This window comes from Kryptolebias marmoratus, linkage group LG11 (genome assembly GCF_001649575.2).
Source record: "Kryptolebias marmoratus isolate JLee-2015 linkage group LG11, ASM164957v2, whole genome shotgun sequence".
Taxonomy (NCBI): domain Eukaryota; kingdom Metazoa; phylum Chordata; class Actinopteri; order Cyprinodontiformes; family Rivulidae; genus Kryptolebias; species Kryptolebias marmoratus.
This window is the reverse complement of record NC_051440.1, coordinates 15,469,818-15,481,763: the sequence shown is the minus strand read 5'-3', so window position 1 is coordinate 15,481,763 and position 11,946 is coordinate 15,469,818. Positions and strand designations below refer to the sequence as shown.

The 11,946-nt window shown below is 37.9% G+C and overlaps 2 long non-coding RNA genes across 2 annotated transcripts; one reads left to right on the top strand and one right to left on the bottom strand.

The window, feature by feature from the left end:
- Positions 1 to 2,145: 2,145 nt before the first annotated feature.
- LOC108229933 lies at positions 2,146 to 7,058 on the bottom strand. Its single transcript, XR_001808337.3, has 3 exons — positions 6,931 to 7,058; positions 5,176 to 5,308; positions 2,146 to 2,471 (listed from the first exon to the last, which is right to left on the bottom strand). It is a non-coding gene; the product is annotated as an uncharacterized LOC108229933 (long non-coding RNA).
- On the top strand, positions 7,009 to 8,757 carry LOC108229934. The gene is made up of 3 exons (XR_001808338.3): positions 7,009 to 7,092; positions 7,160 to 7,252; positions 8,029 to 8,757. It is a non-coding gene; the product is annotated as an uncharacterized LOC108229934 (long non-coding RNA).
- Positions 8,758 to 11,946: the final 3,189 nt, after the last annotated feature.

Sequence of the window (11,946 nt, the reverse complement as noted above, 5' to 3'; positions counted from 1 at the left end):
TTTCCATGCGATTAGACAGATGGACGGCATGCTGCACTGTGTGGAGAGTAGAGCCACTCCTTATTCTTCAGACACTGCATGACCTGGATAGACACAATGGCAAACAATATGTTTATCTCTATTTGTCGTGAGTGGAGTTCACTTTGGGACTCTACGCTTCATTCAGATTTTCAAACGGTGAACCACGAGGACATTTTTATTTTTTATTTAATCAGTGAAAATACAATTTTCCCTCATTTTCAATGCATACATTTTACTGGGCTAACATATACATGTTTGAAAATAAAGGCTGACCTTCACTGAGAAGACACAAAGTACAACCGCAGTACAAAATGCATTTTTTATAGCCTATACAGCAAATGCATTCTCCTTGTTCTTCATTCTTGCAGCTAAAAACAGCAGCTTATTAGCTTCAAAATCTTGTTGAGGCCACATTATCATTTCACAAGGTACAGACAGAAGGCAGCAGCACTGTCCTTTGGTCCGACTGACTCAAGTATTCATCAAAAACCTCTGCTCTCCCATGAGCTTACCGCCATATGCTGCTGGAAAATGTCACCAGTAAAAGTCATAATAATTCACTGATTTCTGAGCTGCTTCTGATAATCGCCTTTTCCTGGGAGTACTGGGAACAGCATCTCAAATTATGAAGCTGTTTGTTAGGCACGGAACACAGAGAAGATAATTGTTCAGATCAAAAGGGGCAAAACATTCCTGTCTCAAATTATTAGGCTATAAGAGTTAGCACCAAGTAAATATTATTAAAACTTAACTTCTAATGTGTATGTTTATATGAAGGGCAGCGGCACAAAAAAATAACATCATCTGCATCTTACTTTACAAACATGGACTCACATCATCATTTTTCAGAATAAAAGTTTGAACAAGTTTGCAGAGCAAACACTGAGGATACTGGCTTTCTGCAACCACACCAGAGTCTGTCTAAAATGATTCAGAGCTGCAGCACATATGTGTCAAAAGTGCTTCAATCAATTTAAAGTCAAAAGGTTCTGATGTGCATTTAGTTTCACCTTTTTTCAGGAAAAGAAAAATTATGTAAACTCAAACAGTGGTTTTTAATATCTTAGAGTACGTCAGCCTTACGGACATTTATATTAAACTGTAGAAACCAAAACATTTTTAGTCAGAGACACTTTGCAGATGAACACATAACTGAGGGGTTTTTTTACTCACGCAAAAGAGAATTGTGCTTCCAACCTCACAAGATCGTTGATAGTAAGTTCTGGCAATTGACAACTTTAACTTTTATAATAATCACAGTTTTAACTCATCTGTCAACTAAATATAGTTGGATTAGTAGCATAGACCTGCATATTTTTTTCAAGTACACTACCCTGTTTGATAGATAGAGGCTAAATTAAATGACTTTTCTCTCATATCAGTGCATATTTATAACAGCTATGTGATAAGAGGGCAAAATTAAATTACCATTTATCTTGGGGAGCAAAATTCAGACGGACAGGAGTTTACTTCAGTTAAAAAGCTGATGAACCAAAACGGTTAATGTAAGAGAAAAGTAACGTGTTCAAATTAGCTTAAGCAGGAAGCTTATGTTATAAATTACAAGTGTGTTTTTAAAAAGTACCCAGTTTCTTGGGCTATTCTTTTTTAAATCATTTAAATATATAACAGGCGAACCAAATGAGACATTTAGTCAGATTGCTGTGAAGAATAAGGATTTTATTTTCTATTTTTTATTTCAATTTCTTGTTCTATTGTTATGCAAGAGACAGAGAGCGAGGCAACGCTGCTCTGCGTGTTAGAGGTGAGAGTTGTGCCGTTATCTGCAGATCCCAGAACTTCCCTTGGAGCACCGGAGTGGGTCTGTATCACGTAGTGCACCCTGCACTGGGACTGTGCAGCCCGCTGACAGGAAAGCTCGATTAGCGAGTCACAAAGAGGCCAATATAGAGGAGCGCTTCCTCAGCCAAAGGGGGTTTGCCCGGAGAACTCACTCCAACCCTCTTTCCTGACAGGGGACAGTGACAAACACACACACACTCGCCGGCCCACCTCAGGGGAATGCATGATGGATTGGGATTTGGTTTTCCCGACGCATGCACGCATGGATCCCAACATAAAATATCACACACACACACCCACTCATACAAGAATCCAAGCAAATAAATAAACACACCTTTATTGAGAGGCGGAGTGACTGTAATCTTTGTTCCATGATTTCAACATGACTGTTAAACTGATTTGAAAAGGAACAAAGTTTACATTTTTCAAAGAAAGCTGGCAAGCGTTCAAAAAGAGAGATGAGTGTGTTTGGACTGGCCGCAGCCCTGCGCGTGCTGCCGTCGCTCAGACAATGGGATGTAGATGTGGAAGTGGGCCTGGGCCAGATGAGGAAAACGAGATAGCGAGGGTGGGATGAGGGGTGGAGGTGAGCCGAGCGTAGACCGGTGGGCTGTTATGGGACCTTGTGGCGGAAGGGCATTGTTCAGCTGAGGAAAAACACAACAACAATAAAAAAACAACTCTTCCTGAATCTTTTTATATGATTATGTAGAGAACAATTGAGTGGGTGGGATCCGCTACTTTGAGGATATTGAAAGAGGCCTCTCCTTTGAGACTTGGAATGATCCTTTCACACCTTACCGTGGAACACAAGCAGGAAAATAAAACAATGTGAGCTGCTGAGCAAGAAGCCTATTGATCAAGAACAGTGTGTCCATTGAGAGAGATTACAATGGCCTTTGGCCTGTGACACATTAAGGAATGAACCAAAGGTTAATGAGGGGAAAATTGACTGGTATTTTATCCTTTTTTTTCAGAGATGCAGCATTTTATGCATCATCTTTCAGCATAATGTAAAGTAAACCAGTTTAAAATGAGCTCATCCAGTCAATTTAGAGAAAAAAAAATGTAGAGAGAAATATTGCCAGTCATTTTATTCATCTAATTGACAAAAATCATACTTTATGTTTATAAGATCACACACCTATTGTGCCAGTAAGCATTTAACAGAAAGAGCATGTTTGTTTGTTTGTATAATACATTGTTCGCATGGTGTGTAGCTCTGTGTCAGAGTTTTTTCAGCTGATTCTGCCGGGTTGTGGATTCCACTAACCCTAGGGTCATGCACCTGATATACCTTTAAATCCTGCTGTGTGCTGGAGTGAAGAATCCTCTCAGGGGAAAGACGTGTCCAGAGATAAGAGTCCGGGGTGATGTTGTTGCAGATCTTAGCCCTCAAGGCCCAGACATCGGTTTTTTCTCTGTCTTGTTCTCACAATTTTGTATCTTTCCATTGATTTGGGACAGACTCCGTTCATGGGCATTTCAAGCAGTGCTTGTATTTGCCAATATACTATTCTTTGTATACAGACAGATGGATACAGACTTTAACAACGTCAAAGTTCATCAGCAGAGGTCAAAGCACACAGACTGGACCTGTTTCCATATTATTTTTTATAAAAAACAACATTTATGTTTCCAAATTTGGTTAAAATTGTTAAAAAATAAACAATTTACATGACGCATATGGCAATTGTGGCATTGATCAAATACAGGATACAGTTTTTTTTTTAAGCCAAGATACAATTTCATGTTTTATTAGTCATTTTTATGGTGATAATAATAATAAACAAAGGGCTTATCATTTTTGTGTAATTTTGCCATAACAAGCCCATTTAGTGTTTGGTTAAATATGTAAAAAACAATGTACAATCACTTAAATTTAACAAATCTGCCTGCTAAGCTATGATAGTCTGAAAAGTTAACAAATCACTGGATTTAATGCATACTTCTACACTATGACTGTTTATTGCATTGTTCTTCTGTAAGATCCAGTTTTTGTAAACAGTGTTATCACTTGAAATTGATGAAATCTTTACATAACATCAATGAATGAAGTCAATCAGTTAAGCTCTCAGTAATGAAAAGAAATACATCAAATTGTAATTCTAAACGTGGATTTACTAGAAACAGATAAACAGAGGTAAAGAAAAATGTAGTTTTACCTTTAAATAACTACTTTTTTAAACCATATGTTAAAATACGAAATAACAATGCTGTTTGAAAAGGAACCTTTAAATATATGGGGGAAAAAAAAGAAAAATCTGATCCCACAGACCTCTTTTTAAAGGTAAACATTTATTACCTCAGGGGTGCCTGATGGGCTGGAAGGCAGTCACTTCACTACGCTGTAAATGTCATCCTCTCTTTGACACATTAGTGACAAATGAGCCAAGGCAAGAGTGATGCTTTGACCTTCCTTTTTCTGGTCCAGACAACTAGCTAAAATCACAAGAGGTGTTCAACAGCTTACTGGTGGAAGTGAGAAAAATTCAAAGCATAAAATCAGGGCATTGATTTGAAAATTGTCATCATGGCAAATGGTGAAGGCATATTAAGGGGAAAAACCTGAAATTATTTTTAATAATTTGGTATCTATTAAAAAAAAGATATAAATACAGACTAAGTTAATGCAATATAAACAAGTTTAGGATCACAAATCTGTATTGTTTTGAAAACAAGTTCCAGAGTGAAAAAAATCTTGACCCTTGCATCTTTGTGCAGAAAGCCAAAACCCAGCCTTTACAAAGCAATGATGTCATAGCTCCAACTCTAATCTAACCCAAGACCCAAGAACATCCTGTTCTTCTTGTTGTGTTTACATTTTGCACCCAGTGTGCAAGCTTTATGTGCATGCTCCACACATTGTTTCCTGTTTTTGGTGTATTTTCATGGCAGCGGTACAGCACCACATACAGGTGTGGAATGGTCACTGCAGCATTTTGGGTCATTTTAGGTGTTTCTCTGTCGATGAAACCATTTCAAGAAACAGTGCCATAAAAAAAATGCATTTCTGTGTAGACAAGGCCACGGTGCTGTTTGCATGTGGATGAGGGGCACAAACGCAACAGAAAGTGTCTGTTTTGCAAAATATCTGTATTTGTGTGAACAGTGCCAGAGTACAAATGTGTCTCTAAACCTGTCTTTACACTAAGATGATGCAGAAAGATTTACATTAGGAACAGTTTTACTTTAAATGTGAACTTTGCACGGCAAGGGCTAATGCTAACTTTAGTATCTTCTACTTTTTTTGAAGAAAGTACAAAATTATCTGATGGTTCACATTTGTTTGTGTGTATGTGTGTGTGTGTGTGGGAGGGGGGGGGTGCTTGGGTGTGTGTGTGTGCACACCTTGGACTAACATTAGTCAGCCTTCTGGAAGTTCTGACCTGGGCCACACAGCAGCGCTTTCAAACTGACAACTGTCTCTCCACACCATTAATCAGGCACACAGCGGACTGTCTTCCATCCAGATGGGGAGCCTCTACAACCAGAGAAAAATAAGCAGGCTAATTAATTCTTATTGTTATAGACAGAGGGAGATTAGATGGAGAGAAATTGAGAGGGGGACATGAAGAGAGAGTGGTGAATAAGTCACCTTTAACAAAGACCTGGATTCAGAATATGTTCTCTCTAAATGGTCATTGTTTTCTTACCAAAATACATCTGTGATTTGTAATGCTATAGGACTGAAAGGGGAGGACAAAGCGACATCACAGCTAGAGGTTAATGAATGATAATGAGCTTGGAGCACTCTGGGACACAGTGTGGTCGTGATTAGACAGGCCCAGTAAGACACAATCAAAGTCTGGGTCCACTTTACCACAGTGAGTGAGATAACAGTAATTACTACAGGTTATATTACTTTGTAACTACTCACAGCACCACACTTTACACTGTTACATAAAGATAAATGTGGAAGACTACTAGAGGGGTATTTGAAGATTTGTCCTTTATATGCATTTGTTCGTTGATGTTTTTGTTGGGTAACGACAAATACAACTAATAAAAATAAGAAAAATGTTTCTGATCTCCAAATATCACTAAGCTGACAGATATATGTACATTGTGATGTAATAAAGAGGTCAAATTAGCTATTTAAACATTTACATAATGCAGTAGAAATTTCATCAAGTTACTTTACAATGAAATCAGGGATTATTTTTATTAGTTTGTTTTTGTTAGGTTAATTCCAGCATATAGGAGTTTAAATATGTCATTGTAGTCATGACTTAAAGCAAAAATAGCACAGTGATTTGATTTGATGTATACTGAAACATGCTGAACATGGATTAATGTAAAATTAAAAGCAAAGGAAAAAAAGTTTTGTAGAGTGGTTCCAAAAATAAATCTTTTTGACACCTCTAAAACTTTCATAAAATATTGCATATTTAAGATTGTTTATTAGGAGCTTCCATGGTACCAATAATCGTAAAAGATGTGTAAGACTGACTGGATCAAATAAACAATAAACTGATAAAATTTAAAAACTAACAATAAAATGGCACATGCTTTATATGAATCCAGAATGGTGTGGCTGATGAAAACCTCATCCAGATGAACTGTGTTTTTGTTTCTTGTTATTTTAGGTGAAGAAAACTGTGAGATAAGAAGCAGAACTTACTCCTTTATACTTGTGGCTGTCTTAATGTTGTTAGAGTAAATCACCTGTGCTCTTCATTAACAGGATAGCAGTTTATTATTTATATCTTACAAATGTCCTTTGTAGGTCATACCTGGCACCTGCAATGCTAAGCTAAGGTCAAATTCAGGCTTCTTAGCAAGGCATTGACGATTTCCAATTTTACTGTAGACCACAGTATATGACAAGGCTTGGCAGACCCGGATTCAGAACACGCAGACGATAACAAAGTTTTAAGATGTTTATTGTGGCTAATGTGCTATCGGGATTGCTAGTAGGCAGGTCGTGTCTCTCCGTGGGGTAATGAGAGAACTTCAGGAAAGGTAAACTCACAGAGGTGCGTGAGTGGGTACAGGCAAAAATCTCTTGTAGGTGGGCACAGGCAGGAGGGATAGTCCAGAAACAGGCGAGGGGTCAAAATCAGGAGATCAGAGGCAAGCAGACAAAACTAGGCGAGCACTAACCAGAAGGCGAAGTCCAGAAGGGGAAAGCGAGGTCCGTTATCAGAGGGCAGAGTCCGAGGAGGTGTCCGACTAGGAGCAGGCGAGATTCGAGGGTCAAGGTACAGGCGAGGGTTCGAGATCGGGAGAGGCATGAACTATGAAGGAACACTGGACATCTACTTGGTAAGACCTTTCAATAATCTGGCAATGTGTGACTGTGGGCTGTGAGCTTAAATACTGGCTGTGGCAGGTGGACCTAATAGCTGTGATTACGGTGGCATGGAAACGGGGGCGTGGCATGAGGCTGTGGAAAAACACCGGGACTGTGGCAAGGCTAAGATCGGTGAGCTGGAGATGAGAAACTGTTACAGTATAGTAACTATAACAATACTAAAGTTAGCTTAGTGGTAGGACACAGGTCAATAAACACCCTACAAACCCAGCAAAATTATTAGTTAGCATTAGATGTTCAGGATCCTAAAAAAAAAAGAGAATAAGAGGAAAGTACTGAACATCCTGAACAATTAAAACTTTGACTTTAAAACTAATAAATCTAGTTGGTGTTTATTCACGTTTAGGTCATCTACTTTTGTTTACACTGAATAAATAATTCAAATTTTTATAAACAGTCTCATTGTTTTCTGGGCTTTTAGCACACTGTGTTAATTTCAAAGAGAGCGTAACTCTAAAGAAATGTGTTCTGACGCTTTCCTTATATTTATCTATCCATCAGAATCGAAACAACTATAAATTCATTAAATTATCTGTATCATTATTTGCATCACAGCCTCAGGCACAGCTGGCTCATTCTGTATTTATATATTTCTTCCTACTCCCAAACATTAAATGTGGGTGTCATGCTCAAAAAAAACCAGAGCACTTTTATACATTAATAACATACCCAATAAAAACACATAGATAATGGTATGTAAATGGAGAAAAGCTTAACTCAGAGTTTCTTTCCATCTGTTGACTAAAACTTCACAAAGACATCTTAAATATGTTAAAATACAGCTCTAAGAAAACTCATTGCTTTTAATAGAAGTAGAAATATGAAATGAAGCATTTTAACATGTCAATAAACCTGCATTAAATATGTTTTTGTTTGCTTGTAAACAGAGCCAACTGGTGAAGAGATGAATAAGTTTGTTGCTGTGCAGATGACTAAAAACAACACAATCGAGCCATCGGTGCCTGTGAACGGAAACACAAACATTTGTGGAGGATTATGTAACAGGAACAAGAGGAGAAACACAAGCACTGGTTCATAACTCTGATTAAATGCTGAAATACTTAACTGGTCTCAATGTTTTCCTGAGCTTCTTGTAGCCTTGGCTTTGAGGGCAAAATTTAAGTTGAGTTACACATTAAATATGTAAATATGTGTTACAGTTGAAAAATAGCATCAGTAAATGGATCATCATCTATATGCTAATAAACCATGTGCTTGGTTTTCCTTACAAAGACCTGCCAAGTGGAATAGTTGTCAGGGACGTTCGTGTTACAAAGCATGCTAATCTGATGAAAGATGTGGTGCTGAAAGATTGAACTGGAAATGTATCACATAGGGGCCTTTTACACTGGAATGGTTCCTGTGCTGGTTTGGGGCCAGTGAATAACTAACAACCTTTTCATTTTGTGTCCATCACTAAAGCTCTGGCTTCAGGACAGAAAAATTGCTGCTATATTACCACAAACTTTCAAAGAAGTGCTTATGTCAGGAGCTGTGGGCAGGACAATGGTAACAAGACCAAGGAAAACTTTGTGATTATCGTGTTTTAAACTGAGAGCTCATAGCATCTAATGAGCATAGCTGAGCCCAGAACAATAAACGGTAAACAATAAACAAAAACGAACTTCAGCTTGTTGTCCATCTCATTTTCTTTTTGAGTTATGTCTTAACATTATATTAAGATGATAAATACACCCAAGATCTCAGGTCAAGATTTTAAAACATCCAGGATTCTGAAATTCTGATTAGCCTTATGTTCACTGTGTTCTCAGTTTATATAAAGAAAGGGGGGAAAATGAGCCAGTCCATGTGTCCTTACACCTCTGAATGCTCCAGAGGTTCCTGACATTGAGCGGGAGTCCTGTAAAACTGTGATGTGTGTCCGCGTGTGACTGGAGGAGGCTGTACAGCCATCAGCCACAAATTCCACTAATTCTTATTCATCCGAGCCATTGGATCGGTCGACATCTGAACACTGGGAACAAAAATGACAGAATTCAATAAAACACATATTTTTTTTATTGCAAAACAGATAAAATACTGCAAAACATATATAACTGTTTTACACTAAAAGAAGGACATTCAAGGTGGGCAATCTGCAAAAGTAGAGTACAAACAGTAGTGTACCAAGCTACATATGTCAAAACTGGATGTTTTGATAAACATATTTCCAAGGTAAAATGACATACCGTATATTTTAGGATTTATTTTTACAATATATTTTTTTAAGCAGTAAAATTTGTTATCCTGGCAGTTATCAGTTTACCTAATTTCCAAATAGGAATATGTGTGACTGTGGTTCATAATAAAACAAACAACTATGTCAATAGGTTAAATAATTAAACAATATTTAGAACATTTTTGGTTCAATAAATTGTTTTTTTCAGCATCAAATCTGAGTAGGATAGGTGCTGCTGATGATTTACTTACCTAAGTTTAGCACAGGATTGTATCATGTCAAACATCTGAAACAATAAATTGAGTATTTCTATAACATGTAGATTTTTATTACTCTGTATTCTTTATAAATAAATGAATAGAATTCAATAAATGAGTAGTGTTAAAGCCAAAGTTGTGAAAAAAAACAAGATTAAACTGGTACCAGCAGTAATGATCGAATCACTTCCAGCTCAAATGAGGTGCTGAAAAATAAATCCACGTTACAGTTTTTGGTTTAACATAAACCCATTGTTAGACAGTTTAGTGACTGTTCCTTTTTCTTTCTTTCTTTCTTTCTTTCTATTTTTTTTTGCATAAATATGCTTTATTTGACTATGTTCAATAACTAAAACAAACTAAAAGCCCCTTCTATTGTGTGCAGTGCACAGGGCAAAGACTCCTGCTCCCTTTCTTGTGCAGACATTGTCCCTCGTGAACTTGCTCCTCAACCCTGTGTGAGGCAGTGGCGCTTTTTTTTTATCCCGAGAAAAAGAGAAAGGTCTCTAGCATCATTATTTTCCTTCAAAATGTAACTGACTTTACTGCACACCCTAATTTGCTTGTCGTAATTATAGGTCATGCTCCCCTTTTGTAATTTATAAAACCTTTTGTTCTTATCAATAATGAATGGGCTTTAGCAAATCATGGTGCTATAATATTTTGATATTATGAAAATGCTAATGCGTCAGGGAGCTAAAGCCTTATCAGCCAGGTCGGATGCTCTATTAAACAGCCAAGAGGAGAAGTTGGAAGCAAATTGCTTATGTTAATGCCCCAGTTGTATCCAGACAACACGAGGAGCGTGCAATTAATTTCATCCAGGCGGTGGATGGACAGGCAAATTTATTTCCCTTCCACAGGACGGAGGTTCCCCCTCCTTCCTCACAGGTCTTCATGCACAGAATGGGAAGGCTGCGAGAACAAGAGACAGAGGGCAGAAGGCAAAGTGAGAGGGGAGCATTAACTTAGGAGCAATTTATGACCTAATTGAACAGCACCAAAAAAGGGAAAGGGAGGGTGGCTTCGAGGAGAAATCTTCCTTCGCTCCACTGACAAGTGTTTTCACAACTTAAACCTGGTTTATTAATTGTGTTTGACATTTCCCTAGTTACTTTTATTTACATCAAATCAGCTGCTTGCACATGACTGGACTGCATATCAACTCGGCGCAGTGTAGCAGGACATAAAGGAGAGCGTATACTGACAGACCTATAAAGTGTTATCACAAGTAGACCAGAACAATAAAATATCACACACTTACTTATAAGTGGGCCACGGCCCCGTACATTTAGAGTATTCTATTAGGGAAGAAATAAACATATCAAATCAGCCATGAATATTGATTGCTGGAGGATTTCTTCGGGTTAGACATATGAACAGAGCACTAAACATACAAACATCTGTTTGAACACGTTTCAAGAGCTCAGTTTTGGCATTTTGTAGAGCGTGGCTTTTAAGCATCAGATTTATTGGTATCACAGTTAGAAAAATATATGAGCCCTTTAATTTAAATACCATTTTAGTGGCAATAACACAGTGTATGCTGCTTCTATCATTTGCCTTATTTTTTTTTAACCAGGAGAAAGCTTAGTGGTAAAATATCTAGCCTAGCTACTCATCATCAACTTAACTTGGCAAAAAAGTAGTTGTTTTTTTTTGTTTTTTTACAGAAGACAGGTTGTACCAACATAAACAGACAAAAAAAATTGGTGATGTGTTTGCGTAGGAGTCTCCAAATGGCATACCGCAGTCTGGATTCCGAAACAAAGTTGTTTCTTGACCCCAGCTGATTGTTCAATTAGAATAGAATGAAATGTATTTTACTTGTGCACCTTTGTTCGCATTTACAGTAACTAATTTTAGGCAATGCAACATTTCTAGCATTTACAGTAACACCTGCCTTTCTATCTGCAGAGAAGTCAGCCAGTGGAGAGGTAAAAAGCTGAGAAAACAATACCCGAGTGAAGAAAATTGGCATGGTTGAGTTGAGGGCACACTACGGGATTTCGTGCAAACTTTTGCAGACGATTCCCAGGTAAGGCAAAATCCGCACGAGTCTGCACTAGTTGGGGACAGTTGGCATAAAAATCTGACCCGACCTGACTTCAGTCGCAGTCAGTTTAACTTCTAGACCTGAATCTGGACATAGCTGAGTAGAGTGAACTGAATATGAACCTATAAGTAAACATGTGACGCCAACAGCCAATGAAAAAGAGAGGACGGGACACAGGAAATGGCATCAGAAGAGCAGACAACAGCAGCAGTTTGTTTACCCTCTAAACAAAATCCATGTTTGTTTACCCTTTAAACTGTCACCCTCACAAGAGTTCGATGCGTTCAGTTGGCTTTAGTTGGCTTGACAAAGC